The 24,542-nt window shown below is 33.3% G+C and overlaps 1 protein-coding gene across 1 annotated transcript in view; it reads right to left on the bottom strand.

Annotated features, from left to right (window-relative positions):
- LOC129942671 (lachesin) overlaps positions 1-23,532 on the bottom strand; it is a 182,361-nt gene extending 158,829 nt beyond the window's left edge. Inside the window, exon 1 of the mRNA XM_056051711.1 lies at positions 22,495-23,532. The gene's annotated coding sequence lies outside the window, so the exon portion shown is untranslated. The remainder of the gene's footprint in view (positions 1-22,494) is intronic.
- Positions 23,533-24,542: the final 1,010 nt, after the last annotated feature.

Here is a 24,542-nt window from a genome sequence, read left to right as displayed (position 1 = left end):
CTCCCGAAAAATGTCCAAATCCGTAAAAATAAAATGTGTTAATTTAGATTTTAAGTTTAATTTTTTTTTTTTTTTTTTTAAGAGTTTTTAGTTTTATTTTTATTTGTTGTTATGTTTCATGCAAACCAAGACTTTTTCATGTCCCTCATGTTTTAGTTCGCATAAAATGGAATAATTTTAAATTTAATTGAAATTTTAAAATATGGTCACCGTATGCATAGTGGTTGGTTTTGGTTCCGTGTGGTGTGTGGAACTGAAGGGGTGAGGGGTGGTGTTAGTGTTTTTTTTTCAGCAATGTCCTTCATACGAGATAATGAATTATTTGCCCATCAGAATAGCGCTGCTGTCTGTTTTTATTCCTTTTTTTTATCTCTTGAACTTTTCCTATTTTTATACTCGTACAGAGTTGTATGTATAGTGATATAAAAATTAATTGATTGATGTGTCGAAAAATTGGTTACGAGCAAAACGAGATGTTGGATGTTATCCTTCATAGTACCTATTAACATATATACAGAGAAAGGAAGGACATACACATGACCAACACGTCACGGATGACTGAAAGAGTAAATTGTTCCTTTTGTTTGGGTTTAATGTGACGCTCTTTCACAGATTAACAACAAGTTTTCGTTTTATTTTTATTTTTATTATTATTATTTTTATTTTTATTTTCTTATTTTTGTTCTGTCGGGATTCGGGAATGCCAAACCAAAACCATGCCAAGCCAAAGCCAACTGCAAGCTCAAGTTGATGGGGCAGGGATTGGATTTGGGTTTGAGATTGAATCTGAATGAAGGATATGCCTACAATGTACATATGAATGTTTAAATCGTATTGTTTGTTCTTAAAAAGGATTATACAATAATAATTGAAAGTGAGATGAAAATGGTTGTGAAGTGTGAGTTTTTGTTGTTGTTGTTGTTTTTTATCATTAAAATCATATAAAAAGTGTGATAATAATATTATACGATGATTGATGAGTGTGCTCTGTGCAGTGTAAAGTTTTGAGAGGGTTCATAAAAATCCTTTAATTGTGCATGGTCAAATCATTTATGATAATGGGTTTGCTTTCAGAAAAAGTTTTCAAGTTAAAAATTGAGTAAGCATGCTTATGGGTTCATCCATTTAAATTGTTGGAATTTGCCATTTTTACTGTTTTAGAACCAAAATCCATGTGTGTGAGTGTTTGAATAAAATTTTATTTTATTAACTTTTGATAGGAAGTTGTTGTAATGGTTCCGAATTGTAGAATTGAACATTTTAGCATTCCTCGACGTTTAAAGGTCTCTTTAATCTAAACCGAAGATTTTTAGGTGGATACCATACATGTATAGCAAGTAAAAGTAAAAATATAGTTAGTACAATTATGAAAAAAATCAATTTACTGTTTATTTTATAAATCAACGAAATATTTGACACCTCGAATATTGTACGTGAAAAATAATTTTACCTCAAAAATTTTTGTATGCAAAGTTAAACACATTTTTTTTCACTCCTGGTTGGATCTTGAAATAAACCAGATATTGAAATCAAACTTATTTGATCATAAGTAACATATTGTTCCCATATTTTAGTTAATTTTTAGAAAAATCCTAATGACATCTTTATTTTTGCAAAACACGAAAATCTACAAAACCACCAAAAAACCTAACCAATATTGATTTCCGACTTAAGTATTATAAGAACAAAGAAAGATATTAACATAAACACGGATGGGATGTTATCAGTGTTTGTCGCATTCCAGCCTCTCTTGTTTTATATTTATATTGTTCTTATAAATAATTTTTTTAAAAAGGGTTTCAGGGTAGGCTATAGTCTATCAAAAAGGAATCCGAACGTATCCAAGAATTACTGCTACATATTGGTAAAAATCTATGAAAAAGATTTAATTTTCAACTTTTTTGGAACTTAAAACCTTAATTTGTGTTACTTTTTTTAAGCATCTGAAAGTTTTCTTGCCAGCTATCTCAATTAAGCTATCCAAATCATTAAATAAGGTTACTAAAAATCCACCTATTAATTAAAGATGGAACGCAGCCATTTCGAAAAAGAAAAAAACACGTTTCAACAACAAAAATCAAAATTGTTAAGATTCACTGCGGAAACGGCTAACCATTTTGAAGGCATACAGTTTGCAAATCTAGAACTTTAAGCAATAAGCCCGTAGTGATGCCGATTCCTCGTCGATATTTGAAATAAAGTATTTCACAAACGACCACTGATTCTTCATAAAAACTTAGTTTTTGAGGCTTCTTAAACTCAATTGATATTAGAACTTCAATGCATCAAAACGATCAGGATATTTATCGAAAAATCATTTTCGGTGATCGAAAGCCTGTATACGAACTTTCCGAGGAGCTAACATCGACTCGGACCACTACCTCGTTGTAGCCAAGGTAGCACTTCGGATTTCCAAACCCAAGGCAAAACAGGGAGGTGCTGGGAGAAGATACAACGTCGAACGGCCACAATCGCCAGAGATCGCCAAATCCTTTTCCGACCGAGTTACAAGAAACCTCTCTCGAAGTTCTCTGCCACCAACACAATGTATCGAAAACCAGCGGCAACATTGCCAAGATGCAATCAGAGAAGCCGCCTCTGTTGTGCTGGGTTTCAAACAGCCACCAACAAGGAACCCCTGGTTTGATGAGGAATGTCGGCAGGCAAATGCAGCAAAACAACAGGCACGCAAAGGGGCGCTGCATAAAAGGACGAGAGCTGCTCGTGAGCTCTATGAGCAGAAGAGGCGAGAGGAACGCCGACTTCTCACAAGGAAAAAGAGAGGGCATGAGAAGCGTGCGGTAACAGGTGAAACGAAATTCACAGGTACATAAACCTAGAACCGAAGGCTGCAAAGACGAAAGTGGAAACACCATAGTGGAACCGCAGTCAATGCTGAGGATATGGAAGGACCACTTCTGCAGACTGTATAACGGCGACGAAGAACTGAATTCCGCTGTCAGGCAGGATGATCCATTCAATATAGACGACGAAGGCCAACAATCCCGTCCTCCCCACTTAGACGAAGTAAAGATTGCCATATCTAAGTTAAAGTCTAATAAAGCCGCTGGAGCGGATGGCTTGAATGCCGAGCTCTTTAAAGCAGCTGGATATCTGTAAGATATGGTCGGAAGAAAGCATGCCCGATGAATGGAACCTCAGTATTGTTTGTCCGGTCCTGAAAAAAGGAGACCCTTTTAACTGCACCAACTATAGAGGAATAAGTCTACTTAACATCACCAATCTTCTCTGCCGTAATATGTGAACGTCTAATGCCCATCGTCAACAACCTGATAGGTCCTTATCAGTGTGGTTTAGACCAGGAAAGTCCACAGTTGATCAAATATTCACATTACGGCAGATCCTGGAAAAAACTCAAGAACACCAAATCGACACCCACCATCTTTTCATCGATTTCAAGGCCGCATATGACAGCATCTACAGGGACGAGCTGTATAGAGCCATGTCTAGTTTTTGCATCCCTGCCAAACTCGTCCGTTTGTGCAGGATGACCATGGAGAATTCACGCTGCTCCATAAAGTTTGGAAACAACTAAACAGAACCTTTTGATGTCAAAAAAGGTTTTAGACAAGGTGATGCGCTGTCATGTGATTTTTTTAACATCGTGCTTGAAATAATAGTGCAGAGCTCACACATCAACACTAGAGGCACTATCTTTCAAAAGTCTGTCCAATTACTAGCATATATTGATGACATTGATATAATCGGAAGAACTCAGCGTGATGTCAATGGGGCTTTTGTGAGTATTGAGGCAGAGGCGGCAAAAATGGGTTTAACGGTTAATGAGGGCAAAACAAAGTACATGCTGTCGTCTAGAAAGGACATACAACACCGACGTTTTGGTCAAAACGTCACAATCGACAGACGTACCTTTGAGGTAGTCAAGGACTTCGTCTACCTAGGGTCCGCTGTAAACGCAAAAAACAACACCAGCGCTGAGATCAAACGCAGAATAACTCTTGCTAGCCGCTGTTTCTTTGGACTAAGAAAGCAATTGAGTGGTAAAGTGCTCTCTCGAGGGACCAAAGTGTTGCTATATAAGACCCTTATCATCCCCGTCCTGCTATACGGTGCAGAAGCATGGACCATGACAAAAGCGGATGAAAGCACCTTGGGTCACTTCGAGAGAAAAGTTCTTCGTGTGATCTACGGTCCCGTATGCATCGAAGGGGAGAGGAGGAGAAGATGGAACGACGAACTGTACGGGCTGTAGAGCGACGTAGACTAAGCCAGAAAAGTAAAAGTCCAAGGACTAAGATGGCTGGGTCACGTAGAGCGCATGGAAACCAATGTTTCGGCCCGGAAAATCTTCGAATCTGCACCCACAGGACAGCGCGCACAAGTGGAAGGTGACCTCACCCAACTTGGAGCCCGAAACTGGAGACATATAGCTAGGGGCCGAGCTAGATGGAGAAGTTTGTTGGGTGAGGCTCTAGTTCACACAGGACTGTAGCGCCACCTTAAGTAAGTAAGTAAGATCGGAAGCCTATTTTCACATCGGATGGTACCTTAATATATTTGACAATCCAAGAATGATTGTTAAAAAGCCTCTAACTAAAATGAAAGGATGGACATAACTTATTCGAACACGAGGCTATAGTACAACTGTTATGGTGAAAGGATTGCGCTATACTGAAATTTGATTATTGATCTTTATGGATGGAGTTGTAGTTAATTAATGTGTTTATTTTTAACTAGACGGCCAGAGAAGCTAAGTGTAAGTACGAAACAATTGCAAGTTTACGAGAAAAGTTTCTTGTCCGTGCTATTTCTCGAAAAGGTGCTTACTAAATCGCTTAAAGAGATCTTTATATCTAACAACATTATAACACCTTTCCAGGTAATGGAAAGGTCTATGCCAATTCTCCACAAGACCTTAAATATAAAATTCGTGAAGTGATGGAAGACCTACGGCTGAAAAATGAGGATCATTGACAAGCATGATTTGCATTTGATTTGCATTTCCTTTCTTGAATATGGCAAATATAAGAGCTTTGTTAAAACTATTCAACGACATAAATGATCGAACGTCGATATCATCACCAACCAATTTCAATGCCGAATAAGTACATCCAATGAAACTTAAATAAGTGCAGGAACACTAGATAATAGCCAGATCAGAAGGTCAGAAAAACTTCTTGCATATCTAGGAAATTCAAAACATTTAGCGTCATTTTAGGCGACATCACGTATGTGATCCACATACCTAAAATTTCAAGCTTTATAGTCTTCTTAATGCAAGTGCCACTCACGGATAGTGGCAAAGGTGGCAAATTATATTTTGACGGTAGCAAGCAGTATTGGGCTTTGAAGCATTAAATTCTACTCGATTTTGTATTCCCTAGTTAAGAATTTAATGAGCTTATCATATCTACATATGAAAAACAGAATTGTGAATCTGAAATTGAATATCTTAAAAAAGATTCATTAAGAACAGAGCCCTCAAGATCATCGCACCATATTGTGTGGTTATTAGACTTGAAACCATCCAATATTTTACTTCTATTGAACAGTCCGAAAACGTAATTTCTAATTTAAATAAGGAAGAATTCGTTAAAACCGAAGGCAGGCATTGTGAAAAGAGAGTCTGATGCCAAACACTATCAAATGCTTTACAAAATCAAGTGCAATAATATTTCTTTTTTCCAAAACGATGCACAAATAATGTCACCAGTGGTTACCATTGCTATTAACACCGTACTACCGGTCATTAAGAAGCTTTCGGCCTTCTAAATATTTCTTGAACTGATAAAAATTATCAGTATTTCCATGGAAAGAAGGGACGTAAGAACTATCGATGAATAGAGGAGGATTCGACCTTTTTTGGAGAAATACTGGACAGAAGTCATTGTCTATTCACTCGGGACGAGACTTGAAGAGTGAATAGATGATAGAGCTCATGCAGTGGTTTTGTAAGCATTGAAGAACACCTCTTCAAAACAATGGTGTAGAAACAACGGATTTATGTGTGTTAAGATCTTTTAGGACTGTAGCTACAAGAGGTGTGCCAAAAAAGATTGGTTCTGTCAGTGTTGAATTGGTGACCATTTACTTATCTAAGAGAATTCTCTCTGTAGAACTAAAAATGGAGTGTCATCGAAAATGAGCGTAGGAATTGTTGAAATTGTTTACTAAATTTGGGATAGTTCAGTATTTTTTCAATTATTTTTTAATAATTCATAAATGTAGTCCGTCAAATATGGGCGTTGCAGGCCTTCCTGTCTTTCTTGATCTTTATCCTTCTTACTTACTTCTTCAACCCTTATAAACTCTTTGCAGCTCAAATCAAACCATGCGTTATTTTGGAAGCACTTTTTGCGATGAAATATCTCATTACCCAATAAATTAAAATCTGGACTGGAGACAACGTAACTATAGTTCAAGTGTGTGAATTTTCTTAAATCTACAAGAAAATTGTATGTTAACTAATTTATGTTAAATTTCTCTCAACTACAAATTATTTAATCTTGCCCATTAAAGTAAGGAAAGCTGACAATTTTTAACTCATAAATACCTAACTACATGTTCAAGAAGCAGCTAGTTTTCAAATGTTTTATTTAACTTAATAATGTAAGTTGTCTTGTAATTCATCTCAACTTCTTTTAATTGAGCTTTAAACTAAATTTTTGAAAAAAATAATAATTTTTTTCAACGTTGAACTTTAGTCTTAAAATTAAATTTAATTAAATCAGAAGAAAATACTCAGAGTCAGCATTTTTTTTAAAGAGATTTTTAATGCAAAATGTTTATAGTTTTGTCGTCCTTCTTGTCCGTTCGTTGTCATCATCCGTCGTCGTCGTCGCTATGTCGTTGTCCTAGTAGTTTTGAGAAGAAAGAAAATTGCATCACGAATGCAAGTCAACATCGTCAGCTGCTACCTACTGCTGCTTCTTCAATTCTTTTTTTTATTTCGTTCTGTTGAATTCGTCCTTTTCTTTACAAATTTCCATTTTCAATATCAATGTGAATCCTTGCACTAATTATCAACATCCCGCCTGCTTGTGTGTGCGCGCTGCTCCTCATTAGAAATGAAATACAAAAATATTAAATCCCACACAATTTTGTTCGCTCCACTTGCTTTGGTGTGTAGGGTTTTTTGATTTTTCTTCATTTTTTCAGAAAAAATAAAAATAAAAGAACAAAGGGCAAGGGACGGATTCACTATACTTATACACTTTCTGAAAAGTTTGTATTTTGAAAAATTGGAAATTTTCACTTTTCCTAGCAAGATAGATAGAAGATTTGTTCATTTGAAATTTAAAATCAGCTGGAAATTTATGTCTTCATTATAACCTTCCTGTTGTGAATGTGAACAATAAATAAATAAATTGGGTGGTGCAACAGTCCGTTGAGAACTGGGGCCTAGTGAATTACAGCTCTCAACCATTCCTATGTGCGAGGACTGTTGTCAGGGATGGAGGGGACCTACTGTTTTAAGCCAAATCTAAACGGCTAAGTTGAGAAAGCACTTTCATATGAAGAATTGCTCTTAGAGGGTTTGTCGTTGTCACGGGTACTACTGTCAAAAATTTTTATATGGAGTTAATTAGAACGTCAGATACTGAAAACTGTAACCATTCGCCTCAAAAAAACCAAAGCATACAAATTCTATTAAGTATCTACAGTATTGAAGTTATCAAATGACATAACTTAAGTTTCAGTTCTACCGCTACTTTTTTCGAGTCCATGACCAAGAATTCACCATGAGGCTCACGAAATATCATTCGTAGATATTTAAAGGGCTAATATTTTAAGGTTAAAAGACGTTGCCAACTGACATACTCTTAAAATACTTTGAAAATTATTCTTATAAGGTTAAAGTCTTAAGAACAAATGGTAGTTGCCGAATTTCTCAGCTCAACTGATTTTATTTGCATTTTTGGGGGTTTGAAGTCCCTCGTTTTATACAAGAAAGTTTTTTTATATTATTTTTTTCAAACATAAAGAGAATAAGACATTTTCAAATTACTGTTAGGACCTTTATGGGTTTTTAGGCATAAAATGTGGTATGTAAAAAACCTTTTTCGCTCTTTTTGGAAGCAAAAGCCCAACAAACAACAACAGCCATCAGATTAAAGTTGGGTCATAGGTTAGTTAAATGAGCTGGCGACTGATGGCGTTAACGCAATAGTTAGATCAATGCAGATCCAATGTGAAGTATTGAACTTCCCTGAAAATAAATATAAAAACCTATGATATGTATGGATTTTTTGGAAGTTATTTTCTCAAATAATAAAAATGCACAAAAATCAGGAATCTATCGATATCAACGGTATTCTGTTAACTATTTGCTTGGATAGGCATATCTCAAAACCGAAACCGATTAACGCTTATCCAGACTTTAAAAAGGACTAAGAGATACAAAATATTGTCGTCCTGAATTTGGACAGACAAAATTTTCGGTTTCAAAAAACGTAACTCTACAGGATTCTTTTAACTTTTTTTCAGTGCCTTTAAAAACCCACCCTAGCCAGCTCACTCTTTGCATATTTACAAAATATTTGCAACTTTTTGAAGTATCAAATGACCTAACAACGAATTAAATCTTTTGATAAATTTGTTGAGGGTTTATAACCCCCTTCTAACTCCCTCATATTTTTTATTATTTTTCGGAAATTATTTCCTCAAGAAATTAGAGTGTCTTAAGAAAAGCTTCTATATTTTTTACCTCTTTTGTGGCACTAAAATTCTAGAAACATTTAGAAAGTACAAAACAGTTTGTTATCAAGTGATATAACTAAGCCATTTTTAGGAAACAGGATGCATTACAAACATCCCTAGCTCTACTTAGTACTTGAAATTACTTAAAACTGTACAAAAAGTCTTAATTGAGTACCTGCCAAATCATGTTAGTTTTTAATTAGTGTCTTGGGCCTGAACATGTGACTTTATTAAACAAATTCACCCCTGTAACCACCCCCGTCCTCTATATATTCACTATGACGACGTGTTTGTTGTTCCAATTTAACCCTTTTTTGTGGCACAAAGACGATAATGACTTTAGATGAATGTAATCAAGAAAACAACGAGTACGAGTGTTTCAGTTGCAGGCTAAATTCAAACAAATAAACGCGGAACTTGACTTGAAAAAAAAAGATTCTAGCACGCGGACTCAGACTGATGACAGGACTCAATTAGTGCCAAATGACGACAACACCGTGCAAGGCCACGTACGTCATCCGTTTGACGTCGTCGTCGTCGAGTCGCATATATTCGTACTCAAATAGGTAAGGTTGTCGTCGCTAGTCATTGCCATCGTCATCGTCTGTCTGCGTTTTTATTCTTTGTAATATTTTTAAACCAAAAAATGCTTTAAAGTCGGATTTTTGTCTCAGCTTCCTGTCATTCTTCATTAATGTTTTCCATCCTGGTTTGATGCTAAAGGGTCCAGCAGTGTTCAGTTTAAACAGAAAAAAAAAACACCTCAAGGATAATAATTTAAGGATTTACATTTTTAGTGCATGAAAAAAAGGAAGAAATCACAGCATGATCATTATATCCTTCTCATTTGCATATTGAATTTTAGAGCGAACGTCGACAAGTCCTGCGGTGGTTTTTGCATATAACAGAGTAGCACAGTACCAGTATATGTGTGTTTGGTCTTGGATGAATGATGATGCGACGAAGGGCGCAACAAGGACCTTCCACATGACCAGACGCATCCAAGATAGTGGCAATCATCATAGATACGTATGTAGGTATATATAATATATATTTTTCCTTGCATGTCCTTGTTTTGTTAATTTTTATATTTTATTTTTTTCAAGGATTCTCGGTATCTTTGTCTCTCTCTTTTTCTCTCTTTTTGTCTTTTTCTGTTAATGTCTTGTTATGACAACTTTGTGGTAGATGTCGCTAACGATATGTACCTACACGCGAAAACTTGGTTTATGTGTGTCGCAAAAGGCCCGCAAGTGATTGACGGGAGCACATCCTTCCTAGAAGAATGAAAATGAAGGGGTGAAATGAAAGAAGGAGCTCTGTGTATGTATGTTATATTTTCTGTTTCTATTCTATGTTCCTTGAAGAACATAAATGAATATTTCAAATGTTTTATAGTGAAAACGAACAACGAAGACGACTTGGAGTTTTCTCCATCTCCATCTCCTTTTCTGTTTTCTTTTTTTTTAAGTTGAAAGGATAACAGTTCTTAAAGGATTGCAGTTAACCCGGGGATAGAAAACCATAAGGGAAGGGGATTTTTAAGATACATATACATTCTCGTAGAATTTGATATAGAGAACAAATTTTGCGCGAGAATAATACATAAAATAAAAAGTGACACTTAGAAAGTGGTTTGCCTTAAGGACATAAAGCCGGGTTAGCTATAGATGATGATAAGTTGTGTATATATAGGTATAGAGAAACACACACATTATAATTTGCTAACAGAATGTATAGAGGGGGTTTGTTTCTTCTCATAGATAGTTAAACTTTAACATACTTATATACCTACCTTAAAAAAAAAATACAAGAAGAGAAAAACTTTGATTGTCATATTGAAGTGCATTTTTGAACTAGATGAAGCTACAGTAGGAAAAACAAATCACAGATAAAAATGATTGCTTATATAGCTTATGCACAACATACGTATAGATACGATTTATAAGACAATCCATTAAAAGAATTTATATGAATGATGGCGGCAAGATAAAATTTTCTTATGTTTAGTAATGTTTTATGTTCTTTTGTTGTTTTTTTTTTTTCATTTTTCAAGTGTTTTGAAATTTTATAGCGGAATTGAATATTCAAATTGAAGTGTGCGGATAATAAGTTAAAAAGCATAATAAATCTTTTGAATACAAAAATTAAAAAAAAAAACATAAGACTTTTAAAGAAGGTTTGATAATCTTTCCTACAACTAAAAGAGACAACAAATTTTAAAGTAAAAAAAAACCTAATAAGGTAAAAATAAGGAAATAAGATTGAAATTTGAAAGTGTATTTTGTTAGTTGTAGAAATTTATTTTTGAACTGATAAAATATTTAACTTAAGGACGAAAATTTATTGATAGATAGATAGATAAATGATCGATTTATTAATATTCGTTTACATACATATGTACAGTGAGTGTCATTAATATTCGGTTTTTATCATGCAATTTCTTTTTTCATATTTTCCACTTATAAACATTATTATAAATCTTAGTATTTTTTATTTTATTTATGAATGAATATATTCTTTACAATTAATAATTATACGCCATTTACCATCCTCCGCTAAGATTATTAGATGTAAACGCATAAAGGCTGAATGTAAACGCTCCATTAATGTTCGGTTTTTTCTTCCTCTGCTTGTTTTGACATTTCTTAAGACTAACGGTTTGTTTTTTTGTATTGTAAAATTAAACCAAACTAGTCTGTAGGTTTTCTGCGTACATTTGTAAAGTAATTAGAAGTCAAACATTATAGAATTATTCAATAAATAAACATGGGTCGTAAAGGACAAAATTCGAGTCTTGAAACAAGAAAACTTGTGATTATTCAACCCGAAAAAGGTGAAACTTACAAAAAACTTTTAGAGTTATTAAATATGAAGCCAAACACTGTCGGGGATATAGTCCGGAGATACAAAAATGAAGGAAGAATCGAGCCAAGGAAGCAGTTGGGCCAACCAAAAAAAAGAAGAACGGCTTATAGTACGAAAGATCAAAGCTAATCCTCGTTTACGTGCCCCAAAAATAGATGAAGAAGTCAGAATTGAATGCAAAAAGCAAATATCTGCATCAACCATTCGTCGTACCATCAAAGCATATGGCTAAAGTGGTCGTGTTGCCCGAAAGAAGCACTTCATTAATATGCGCAATAATCTGCAGTCATTAGGCTCATTGAATGCTTTATGGCTATGTAAACATGCAAAGTAGTCGGTTTTAAATACAGTCCTTATGAGACTAATGAGACTGTATCTCATCCCGAAAAAATACTGTATGTTGCGGTTTACTAGCCAGATGTATCATCATATAATTTCCCTTTAAATCTGGAACCAGTGCCAACATTGAAATGAATGGCAAACACTGCAGTGGCACAGCAGCCATATAACAGAAGTATTTTTGAAACACTAAGTGTCATACAATTTGTGAGGTTGCACAGCCAAATTTTGGTTATTGTCAATCACTAAATTTTTTTGAAATCAGCTTCTGCATCTTTTGAAGTCTTTATTTTTAAAACATTTATTGAAATCGATGCGTTTTAGGGTTTTTGAAATATGGACGAGAAGAGGTATCCCGCACGTACCATAGTGCGCACGCATAGAACGCTCAAACCGCCATATCTCTAAAAACCTTTTATTCAGGTTCTAGTGAGAGAAATGTCATAATTTTCAATTCGATAAATCGGACCGATTACACTAACTTCTTATAGGAAGTTAATTAAAAAAATTAATATTGTTTGAATATATTATTACGTACCTGATCTTTTATACTCCTATCTTTAACCCTTAAAATAAATCAGGGCATTAAAGTGTTTGAAGCGTTGCTACATAAAATATCCTTTTTTTTATAAAAATTCTTAGTAAAATTGTGCTTAATTTTTTAATAGTAAATTATTTCACCGAATTCTGCAATTACATAAGTGACAAGTATTCTTAACAATAGTACATGCACCTTCAAATCGCTTTAGTTCAATGTGAATTTTGAATTAATTAAGTAAGGTTGGTAAGATTAACTTCCTAAATTTCTGCTTCTTTTATTGAACAATATTTTTTTTGTAAGAACGTCTAACAAAATGTCTTGCGTAGTTATCTCAACAAATAAACATCCAAGTGTCACTTAAGAACGATGCGAAAAATTTTCATTTGCAAGATTTTATAAATCTTTCCACCATTAGTTTTGACTCAGCGCAACTACAAAAGGTAAAAAGTGTACACGTTCAATAAGTGCAAAATATAATACTGAGGCAAAACACATATAACAGTATGCTTATAATCCATCAGATAGCAAAGTTCGACGATTAAATATTAAAAACTGCTTCATAATAACATCAACTTCAACTTATTTACTAACCTAATAAAAATAACAGGAATGAAGTAGAATTATCCTCCTTAAAACATAAATTGTACACCAAGGCGTATACGTATTTTTGTTTGTTAATTATTGAATTTTCTACAATGTTTGAATTGAATTGAATGAATTGTTGTGTCATGGTGTAATAAATCTACCGATGTTTACAATTAGATTTAAAATTTGTCTTGATTTTCATAAAATAAAATAAACGTTTATGATATGATAAAATAAATAAATTTAATTTTGATACAAAACAGAGCCCTAAAAACTTACAGCTCTCCACTATTACTATCTACTAGTAATGTTAGGAATAAAGGGGGATCTACAGATTTGATACCGAGTCCAAAGGTCTAACAACAAGAATTATTCTTGTAAAAAAAGTATGTATTTTATATCTTTTGAATAACTTTAAACATTGGGAATTGTTGATATGAATTATGAAAAAGATACAAGTAGTAGATACCGATTTTTGAAATGTAATTTATTTTCAAAATTGTTGAAAATCAATTTCAAGTATTGCGAAAAACGTTTGGTAAAATTTAAACAAAGTTTATCAACGTTGTTAACCTAGAAAAAAAATAAAAAAAACATCATACATAAATGAGTCTAAATATTAGTTTATAAAACGGAGTACAATTCCTTTAAGGTTTTTGTAATAAATCTTGTTAAATAGCAGCTCTTTTTTAATCGTGTGCTTTTTAGTCTGGCAATACTTTTATCGGAGTTGCTCCTTTTGACAGCTGTCACTTAATTTATGCTTATGGTTTAATTTTTTGATGAATAGACTTTTACCCCTAAGCAACGCTTGAATTGGAAAACTAGTGAAACTCGAAAATTAGTCGTCTCGGCTGGGATTTATTCAAAACGATTCGAAATAATTTTTAAACTTTATACTAAAGCTTAATTCCTGGGCTTTTCATTAAATTGCAGTGGGTTTCCAAATCAATAGGGATAATGTAAATTTGTTTATCAAATTTCATGTTTATCTGTTCTTTTAAGCTATTGCGCGGGTACTGCCTCTTGCGAGGAATTGACAAATCCTTCAAGAGTAAATCTTGTCATGAAAAAGTGCTTTCTCAAATAAGCGGTTCGGATTCGGAGAAAAATTGTAGGTCCCTTCCATTCCTGACAACAGTACTCGCACACAGGAATGGTTGAAGGTTGTAAGTCACTAGGCCCTGGTTCACAATGGACTTTTGCGCCACCCAATTTAATTTAATAGAAAGGTATCTGTTCATGCGTGTGTACGTACGTTCGTACGTCCGTACTTTCGTACGTCCGTACGTTCGCTACGTTTTTTTCGTCGTCCATAGATCAAGAACCAAAACAAATATCGACTTCAAATAAATTTTATTGTACAGACAGTAATGCAGAATCATGTAGAAATGGCTCTCAAGAAAATTGCGTGGGCGATTTTTTACCATAGCAGTTTAAAAAAAAGGTGACAATTTTGGTTAACCCTAAATATATATATATATATATATATATATGGGAACCAAAGATGCTAGAGACTTGAATTAAACTGTTTATTATGTATTGTAACTTGATAATAAACTAGTTTATTTTTAGAAAAAAATCCAATAAACGTTTTTTTTTATAAATCAAAAAACTGAAAAAAAAATATTCGTGACCTCGAAAATTTTACGAATACAAAATGATTTCATATCCAAAACAATTTTGTGCAACGAAAAGTAACGTTTTTGACAGTTTTTTTTTATAAAAATAAAAACTTAAAAGAAAATTTAACAAAAGTTGGTAAACATTGATTTTCTACTCAAATATCTTTTCAAAACTTTAAGATATTAACTTTTAACTACTTTTTTGTCTTAAAAAATATTATTGTGAACATTCAGTAAAATTTTGAGAAAAATCTGATTTTTAGTTTTTCTTACAAAAAATAATAACCTACTTTCGACTCAAATATTTTTTTAAAAATTGAAAATATTGTTCTCAAACTTTTTTTTTTACAGACAACATTGTTATCGATATTCAGTATTTTGTTTTTATAAAAATCCAACAGTCCGTTATTTTTATAAAAAAATAAAAAAAAAATAAGAAATGCTACTAAAATTTTTAAAAATTTGTTTTCGACTAAAAATCTATTCAACAAAAATATATTTTTAAACTAAACTAGTTCTTTTCCAAGACTCATGAATATTGGTTTTAAAAAAATTGTGCAGAAACGTTTGGCAGAGGAAGGACTTTCGGGCCGCCGTCCTGTTAAAAATGTACGTCTTACAGAGGCTATGACAAAAAAAAACGTTTGTCTTGGGCTGGGGATCATCATCACATGACTATTGATGACTGGAAGAAGGAAGCAATTTTCAATTATCTAAATAAATAAAAAGTTTTTGAAAATGTGATTTCTTTTTTCATTTTTAATGTTGCTTCCCTTTATTACAGGTGTGCTCCTCCAATGAGTCATCATTTAAAATACCCCAGCTTAGAGAATGGTTCCCAAACGACGAACCATATCTTTTCGTGCATGACTCAAACTGGTGCCATAAAGCTAAGAAATAATTAAATTGGGTGGCGCAACAGTCCGTTGAGAACTAAAGCCTAGTAACTTACAACTCTCAACCATTCCTGTGCGAGTAATGTTGTCAGGGATGCAGGAGACCTACAGTTTCAAGCCGAATCCAAACGGCTAATTTAAGGAAGCACTTTTCGTGACAAGAATTACTCTTAGATAATTTGTCAATTCCTCGCAAGAGGCAGTACCCTGCATAAGCAGGAATCGAACCGAAGCCCTCTGGCATAACAGTCCCAAGCTCTAACCATCATGCCACAGGTGCAACATAAAGCTAAGAGTGTGACGAAATATTTAAATGACCAAAACATACCAGTTTTATCGTGGCCAGGCAGTTCAAAGGATATGAACCCTATAAAAAACCTATGGGAAATCACTAAAAGGGAAACTTCCAAAGAGATCATTACAACGAAAATAATACTTATTGAAAAAGTGATTGATGTCTTGCAAAAATGCCTTGTAATTAGGGAATGCGCTTAAAATATTATTTATTTTACTGATTTTATTGTAAAATAAGCAACCTTATTATTTATCAATATTATAATTCAATATATAATATATAATATTATTATGGAAACATACAATTTATTTATTACATACAAAAGTCTAATTTTCAAAAACAATTGTTTGTAATACTGGTTGTTTTCTTTCAATCTATTCAATGCCACATTTAAAAATTCTAAATAATCCAATAAAATCTTGGTTTCACTTAAAAAAAAGAAAACATCTTTTATGAATCACCGTTGATCTCGAACATCCATGTAAAGTTTTACTTTCATATATGTATTTATATTCGGAAAAGTAAAATTGGGAAAGTGAATAATAATTTTTGTAAAAACTACCCTAACATCGTGTTTTTGTATTGTAAAGGTTATTATTTTTAAGTTTTCTACAGTTAATCTCAAAATTGAGCGTACACCAACAAAAAAAACTGTTTTGCTGTTTTAAATTATTAAAATATTATGTTTTTGGTATTTCTTTATCAATTTTCTTTTATTTAATATTTTTTCTTAAATAAACAAGAGGAAAACCAACAAAAACAATTAACAAAAAATAATTAAAATTAAAAAACTAAAAAATCATCAAATGCATGGCACAAAATTAAGCATACAAAAATGTTAATTAGTGGTTATCGTATTTAAATTTTAATATTTTGTGGGGCCACCTTTACCAATAATCACAATCAACAATTTTTTAGTTAAATATGGGAGTATATTTTCCCAAAATCAAGTGATCTTCGCTTTGAATTGACTTTTGTTGGTTCTGTTGCAATTCTGCAAACTTTGCTTTATTTTTTCCCACAAATGCTCGATGAGGTCGTTATCACGTTTTAAGTGAAAGGTTGCTGATAAATTAAATTTTTCTGCAGACTGACGCATAATTCTTTTAAGAACGTCCAAAAATGTGTGCTTGTCCATGATAGTGTCAATATATTCAAAGTTCCCAGTCCCATTTGCCGCCATTGATCCCCATAACATAAGATTTCCTTCCCCATTCTTAATAGTGGCAAGCGAATTCTCTGCTTGGAACTGAGTATTGGGCTTTCTTCAAACAATTTCCTTTCCATCAGACACAAATAAGTTAATTTTGCTCTCGCCGGGCACAAAACACCGTTTGGGAAACTTTGGGGTTTGTTGAGGTGCTTTTTAGCGAAATATCAGTTTTGTTCCCAGCAACTCTGCCGTTAAAATAATTTTTCCGAAGAACGTGACGTTTCGGTTGAAATTGGTCTTTCAATAAGTGTCGCCATTTCGGCAACCAAGTTTGGTAAACTCGTTTTGGGGTTTACTTTCAATTTTCCTAAAATTACTCGCTCGTCTTGCTGAGAAAAGATTTTTTGTATCCTCTTCCAGGTTCGTTAAGAATCGTACCTTCATACAGATATTTGTTAAGTACGTTTGTGAACGTTGAATTTGTTCGATTATTGTTCAAATGTAGTTTTAAACTAATTCTCTTGAAGCAATGTCGGTTTCCTTTCTTTTCTCTGCCATTTCCACAAAAAATGAGGAAATGAATATTGAAACGAAAATTATTACTGCGACAAGTATTGGATTCAAATTCAATTAAAAAAACAAGTAAATATAGCAGTAAATTTTTTGAACACTTGATTTAAGAAGCCATGAATGCAAAGCGTCGTAGTACCCGTGGCATGATGGTAAGTGCGTTGGACTGTTTATGGTTGTCCTGTGTGGTTTAACGTAGCTCCTTCCCAGATGGAGAAGTTTCGGGTGTTCGAGCGGCAGTGTTTACGACGCTGTACCGGCTTATATCGAATAGCCGAATCTTCTTATGTGCATTACTATTCCAACGAGGTAATATACAACGGGGCTCGAATCAACAGAATTGACAATTTCGTGATAAAACTAGTTCGACGTCACATTGCAAGAGCTATGTCTTCGACCAAAAATTTAATTTTCGGGGCGTTCTATCCAAACGACGAGTATTTTAAAAGTGCACGCTTGAGCGGCTTCATTCCACCAGAGGCATCTTTTTAGACAGATGCGGTCTGATACAGGACAGATTGGCAGTTCCGCTAATCTACCACGTCAGACGAAGAACCGTGGATAGGCGACTCCCGTACAATCGGGACGTTATGGCACAAGGTGGAGCAGAGCTCCTTCGGTTCAGTAGGGCTGTGTCCGAACGGGACCAAACTGATGGGGTGAAGCAGGAGAACCATTTTTGGTGGCTTCAATCGGCACTTGATAGTGGGTAGTCGGGATGGGGTTTTAAGCCTTGGGAGGCTTACATACTTGTTTTATAGTTTCAGGGTTTAGTTTTAAGTAGAATTGGCATGGTGGCACGAAAAAAATACAAAAAAAAATACGAAAAAAAACATGGAATATAAAAAAAAAATTTAAAAAAAACATAAAAAACATACAAAAAAAGACAACAAAATATGAAAAACAAAAAATTGTTCGATTGTTATATTTGCTGCTGTGGTTGTTCTACTTTTAAGTAGTTTTTAGGTAGAATAGGTAGTTTAAGTTAGTTTTAAGTTATATTTAAGGACCTAATTTTAAGTAGTTTTTAAGTAAAGATGAAAAAAGGATAATGATATTAGTTTTTTTTAATTTTCTAATGAAAAAAAAAATTAATAAAATTGAATTGAAGTAAAATAGATCTTAGGGCCGAAAGGCATTAGTATTAAGTGTTATAGTTTAACTTAGAGCGTCTGTATGGGACCATTAAATTAATTGTAAGTTATGGTTATTTTGGCTAGTTTTATAAATTTTTGTCTATCTTTAAGATAATTTTAAGATTAAATTAATAAAAACGAAATAAAAAAAAGTGTTTTGGACTGTCATGCAAGTGGTCTTGGGTTCAATCCCTGCATCTGCCACATTAATTTAAAACAAACAAAAATATCGCGGGTACTGCCTCTTGCGAGGAATTGACAAATCCTTCAAGAGTAATTCTTGTCATGAAAAAGTGCTTTCTCAAACTAGCCGTTCGGATTCGGCTTAAAATTGTAGGTCGCTTCCATTCCTGATAAACGTACTCGCACACACGAATGGTTGAGAGTTGTAAGTCACTAGGCCCTGGTTCACAACGGACTGTCGCGCCAAAAAAAAAAATGTTGACATAGTGAAGTTTTATTTTAAATATTACCTCTTGTTTATTGTGTAAAGAACGTTTTTTATGTATTCCCAAGAAAAAATGATTAAAAATAGAAATTAAAAAGAATTTTCCAAAAATATTGCATCTCAATTGAGTGTACGCTCAATTTTGGAAGCAACTGTATACAAAATTTAAAAACTGCTAGACGTGATGGTTAGTGCATTTGACTGTCATGCAAGAGGTCTTCGGTTCAAACCCTCTATGTACCATCTTAAGTTTTTTTTTTCCACGGGTACTGCCTCTTGCGAGGAAAGGATAATCCTCTTAGAGTGCTTTCTCAAATTAGCGGTTCGGATTCGGCTAAAAAATATATAGGTCCCCGCCATCCATGACAACATTACTTGCACACAGGAATGGTTTAGAGTTGTAGTAAGTCACTAGACCCTAGCTCTCATCGGACGTTTTGGCCACCTTATTTATTTATTGTACAATTTGTTTAACAAAGTTCTTTAGATCTCCAACAGCCAATTAATAGGCTAAGTTTAAAATCAAATTTAACCTCGATCTTATAATTTTCGGTGTTAATTTATTTTTGAGTTTTAGAACCAAATAATACATTATACATACATTTTCGGATTAATCGCTGTGACTAGACCTTTGGTATTAATTGGGTCGCATCCATGTATGGGAAGACATAAGGTGTGGAGATGGTAACACGGATTTCACTACGCAATATAATGTTCATTGAAACTTGGATGTACATACATATATCGTTCTCCAAAGCAAAATATGACCAAATGAACATAGCGTTTTATGATTATAATGTTCATGGACATAATGTCCGTTTCAGATTTGAAGTTATTTCTTGACACGATGTCCTTGGCTTTTATGTTCTGTTGTGAAGTCTAATGGCTAAAAATTAAAACCAATTATAAAACAATAATCTATACTCATTGAAAAGTTTCAAGAATTGAAAACATTGTTAAACCGACTTAACCTTTCCAACCCAATAATTTTGAGGGTCTAATAAATTGGAGTTCTATCTCAGGCTGATATCTAAAGTTCTAACGCTGGGTAACTTCATAAAAAAGTGAGTTATTGAGTTCTAATCTTTCAATAAACTGAGTTTTAGAGACTAAAACTTTGTAAGAAAATTTGCCGTAGTCAATTTAAAATGTAAGAAAAAGAATAGTATAGTGTAAAACAACAGTTTTGATTTTTATATTTTTCCATTAAGGAATAAAATTAACAATTTTTGATTCAATTAAAAATTCTTTAAAAAAAATATTCACTTCAATATTAAAAAAAAGTTAGTAACATTTGACAATGCAAAACGTCCTCGGCAACATGAATTGAATTTCGGAAAATTGAACTAAAAATTTTAAGTAAGGTTAAGATTTTAAACGAGAAAAATTGTTGAACAACAAGATGCGGTAATAGTACCTGCATCGCGATGGTAAGTGTGTTGGACTGTCATGCCAGAGTTCTTGATACTGCCTCTTGCGATGAATTGACAAATCCTTCAAGAGTAATTCTTGTCATGAAAAGTGCTTTCTCAAATTAGCCGTTCGGATTCGGCTTAAAACTGTAGGTCCCTTCTATTCCTGATAACAGTACTCGCACACAGGAATGGTTGAGAGTTGCAAGTCACTAGGCTCAACGAACTGTTCCGCTACCTAATTTATTTTATTTTTACAAGATGCGGTCAAACTTGGCTCGTAAAAAACCGAACAATAAGAAACAAAATTGGACTTTTATCATAACAGCAGCAGTTAGAGCGGAAAGTGTACTCAAAAGTAATTAAGTAAAATCTTTTAAAAAAGTCGTTTCCTTGGACAAACATTTTGTAATGGGGACTTTTGTTATTAAATTAATTAAATTAGTATATTCGTAGATATGTATGTTTTTTTTAAATAAAAATATATTATAATTAAATTAAGTCATTATCAGAAGTCTTCGTTTTTAAAAGTATTTGTATTCTATCACCGTCTTCTTGCTTATATGTATCTATGTTTATCAAACACCAAATATGTGTTGGCTGAAAAGCATAAATATAAAACTTTAGGGCCGAAATGGTTAAATACAGTTGTACATTGTATTTGATCAAAGAAACTTTATAACCCTGATGTGATCAATACTGTTCCAATTTAGTAAACTTTAGTATTGAATCAGGAATCTAATAAATAAAAAAACTAACTTTAAATCATATTATGACACATCACTTAAAAATTAATCATACTGATTACAAAATTTACAAAAAAAAAACATGTAAGAATCATTCAACCCGGAACCAAATACCCACAAATGTACTGAATGCTACAAAAGGCACATATTTCCATACAATTCTCCAGTCATCGTACTGCAAATTCTGATGAAAACCTTTTTTGTACTACAATATCTCTAAACCTGCCCTAAACTACAAACGAAAATGTGTTTAAAAATATCACTGAATTAAATGTTCAAATACCCATTATTCAAAAATACAATTTCAATTTTACTGGAAAATGTTAATTTCCAATATTATATTTTATTTTTCTGAAAATAACATAGATCTTAGACTTAAACCTTATTCCATCAAGGGACTTTACTTTTATAAGCTTTAAAATTGCATTAATTATTCTACCTTTATTTTCTGATGTGAATCGCTGCAAAATTTTAAACTATCACGTTTCTACTCCAGTTGCATTTGACCTCAATCTAATGACTGCTAATTCGCAATTTCATCCACTATTGTATAAACGAAGTAAGAAAATTAGGAGATTTCAACTTAAAAAGTTTCCTTCCACTATAGTCCCAGAAGAATAAAGTAGAAAAAATTCCAAGAAAAAGCGAAAAAATAACTTCTATAATTATAAATTATCCATCATCGACACAAACAACAAGAAAACCCCCATTCCCGAAAATCCTCAAGACTAACCTTAAGACTGTTTCTAGGCAACAAATATTAACCAACAAAACAGAAATAATTTAAACCAAGCAAGATGTCTTCAACCCACAAAAGATTACCATCAAGCTCTGGAGTAATAAAGCCCACGAACAAAAATTACTAAAGGTAAGGTATCCCAGATCCTTGTATAATTACAGGATTTAAACCTATTCAAATTGTAACTTTAAATTAAAATACCAAAAAAAACAACAAAGGTTAAATAATTCAAATAAAGGTACCTTCAAACTCAAGCCAAAACATCATAAATGATTTAAAATAAATGTATACAAAAAAACGACAAAACTTAAAATAAACAACAAATATATAAACAACCCCCATCCCCCATTTCAAATACACACAAAGGTACTAAAGTAACCCCACATATAAGAGTTAAGCAGTATGTATACGAATATAATATTTACCATAGTTAAAACTTTAAATATAAGCAAAACTTACGCATCAATAATGAATGAAATAATTTCATAGGTAGGTTATATTATTATTGATATCATCATCGCATTTCGATTGCATCAGTGATATACTTTATGTGTCGTACATTATTATTATTCATTAATCCGATGATGTTTGTTTAAATTGCACGCTTAATTAAGTTGCCTTTCCATCAAATTTATGGGTTGCGTCGACGAACGATTACATACATGCGTTACGTGTACTTATTGCAATTTCAACAAAATTGAAAACTTAAAAACATTTAAACAACAAAAATTAAAAAATAAAATAAAATGCTACATGTAAATTTAACGAGGTAAACAACATAACATTAAGGGTAGTTGCGTTAAACGACGACGACGTAGAGAGGGGGGAGGTTAAGGTTTTGCAGCAGGTTTACACCAGTATAAAGTTCATTACTGACGACTTATTGCCATGAGAAATAATCCCAAAGAGTGAAGAGGTTTTTCTTCTTTTTTTCTTCTTGTTGTTTTTTATTTTTCTTTTAAATCAGAATACAAAAAAAAGAAAAACAGGATGAAAAACACAAACAGTCATAAAACAAAGGTGGTGCGGTTTTATTTTTGTAGAACTTTGAAATTTTAATCGACGACGTTCATCGCTTTATATTGCCTCGCATCACAAGAGATAAATCTTATGTTAGCTACGATATTTTGTATGCCGCGAAAGTAATTATTACTCCCGGATCTTCTTTTCTTGTTCAAACCGTCTCGAGAGCCTGCTAGCTTCTATGACGACGACGAGCGACGAAGAACCCAAAATTCACTCAAAATAAAACAAAGCTACCAAAAGGTAGATAAAGGTGTATCTTTTTTTCTTCTCTCACGTGAAAATTAACAAGGACTTTGCGAGATAATTCTTTTTTCTTTTTCTATTTTCTATTTCTATTTTATTCTATGAGAATTTTCTTGTTTTTCTTTTTCTATGATCGTATAAAAAGTAACCGACAACACCGCACAACACGTGTGAAAGATAAATCCCGAAAGACCGACAAATACTCGCCCAACATCCAATTGTTCAGACGACCGAAATGCCACTAACTTTATCGCTACACCCGAATAGAAATCCCATCCACATCCGAGACTACAGAAAAAAGTATTTATGAAGTTCAAAAAAAAGATACACAAAAACATTACCACCGAAACATTTTCATCTTTGAGATACAAAATTCGATGGGATTTACTGTGTGCTGTGCGGCATCAGTATTCAGCATCAGCAGCAGCAGCAGCAGCATCGGCTTCAGGTTCAGATTCAGATTCGGCTCCAGCAGCAAAAGGATCGGATGGATGCTGCAGATGGATTTTAAAGATACACAGAAATACAAGTGAGAGTGAGAGAGCGAAAAGTAATTTTTAACAGAGAAAACCATCATCATCACCGTGAGAAGTCATCATCATCATAATCATCATCCCGACTTGAGAGGAAGTCAGAATGGCAGCAGACAACAAAGCATCCACATCTACGTACGTCAAAAGGAACCGCAGTCGGAGTCGGATACCTAAAGTTAAGTTATCGAGCGAACATCACAGCACAGGTCATAGGTCAAAAATTGGATTTTCTGTCCTATCCAGAGACTCAAAAGAGATTTTGTTGGGTTCTCTTTAAATCCATCACACTCTCGCTCTCTTTCAACGATTCTTTTGTTTTATTTTAACCCCAATTTGAAGAAATCAGCTTGTTGACAATTTTTGTTGTTCTATGGGAAGTTAGCCTTTAAATGAAAGATAAAAGACCATCATAACAGGTGAAAAATTGTTTTTAAAATAAGGGTGGAAAGTGGGAAGAGAATTTTTGTTGAAAGAGAACAAAAATGTTGATAGAGAGAGTTATAAAAGTCTGCAGAAATTGAGAATAACAGAGCAAGAGATTCAAAGAGAGTTATTATGTTAAATTTTGTTTTTCTTTGCAGACTTGAATGATGGTCTAAGGGAAAACAAGGAATTGAACATAACTAAGTCGTTGGCCTTATAGAGGTGTGTTGGTTTTTGTTTTATATTCCGTTTTTGAGGTAAAATCATGTGGTCCAAGTTTGT

This window comes from Eupeodes corollae, chromosome 1 (assembly GCF_945859685.1).
Source record: "Eupeodes corollae chromosome 1, idEupCoro1.1, whole genome shotgun sequence".
Taxonomy (NCBI): domain Eukaryota; kingdom Metazoa; phylum Arthropoda; class Insecta; order Diptera; family Syrphidae; genus Eupeodes; species Eupeodes corollae.
The sequence above is the reverse complement of the archived record's forward strand: the minus strand, read 5'-3'. Positions and strand labels throughout refer to the sequence as shown.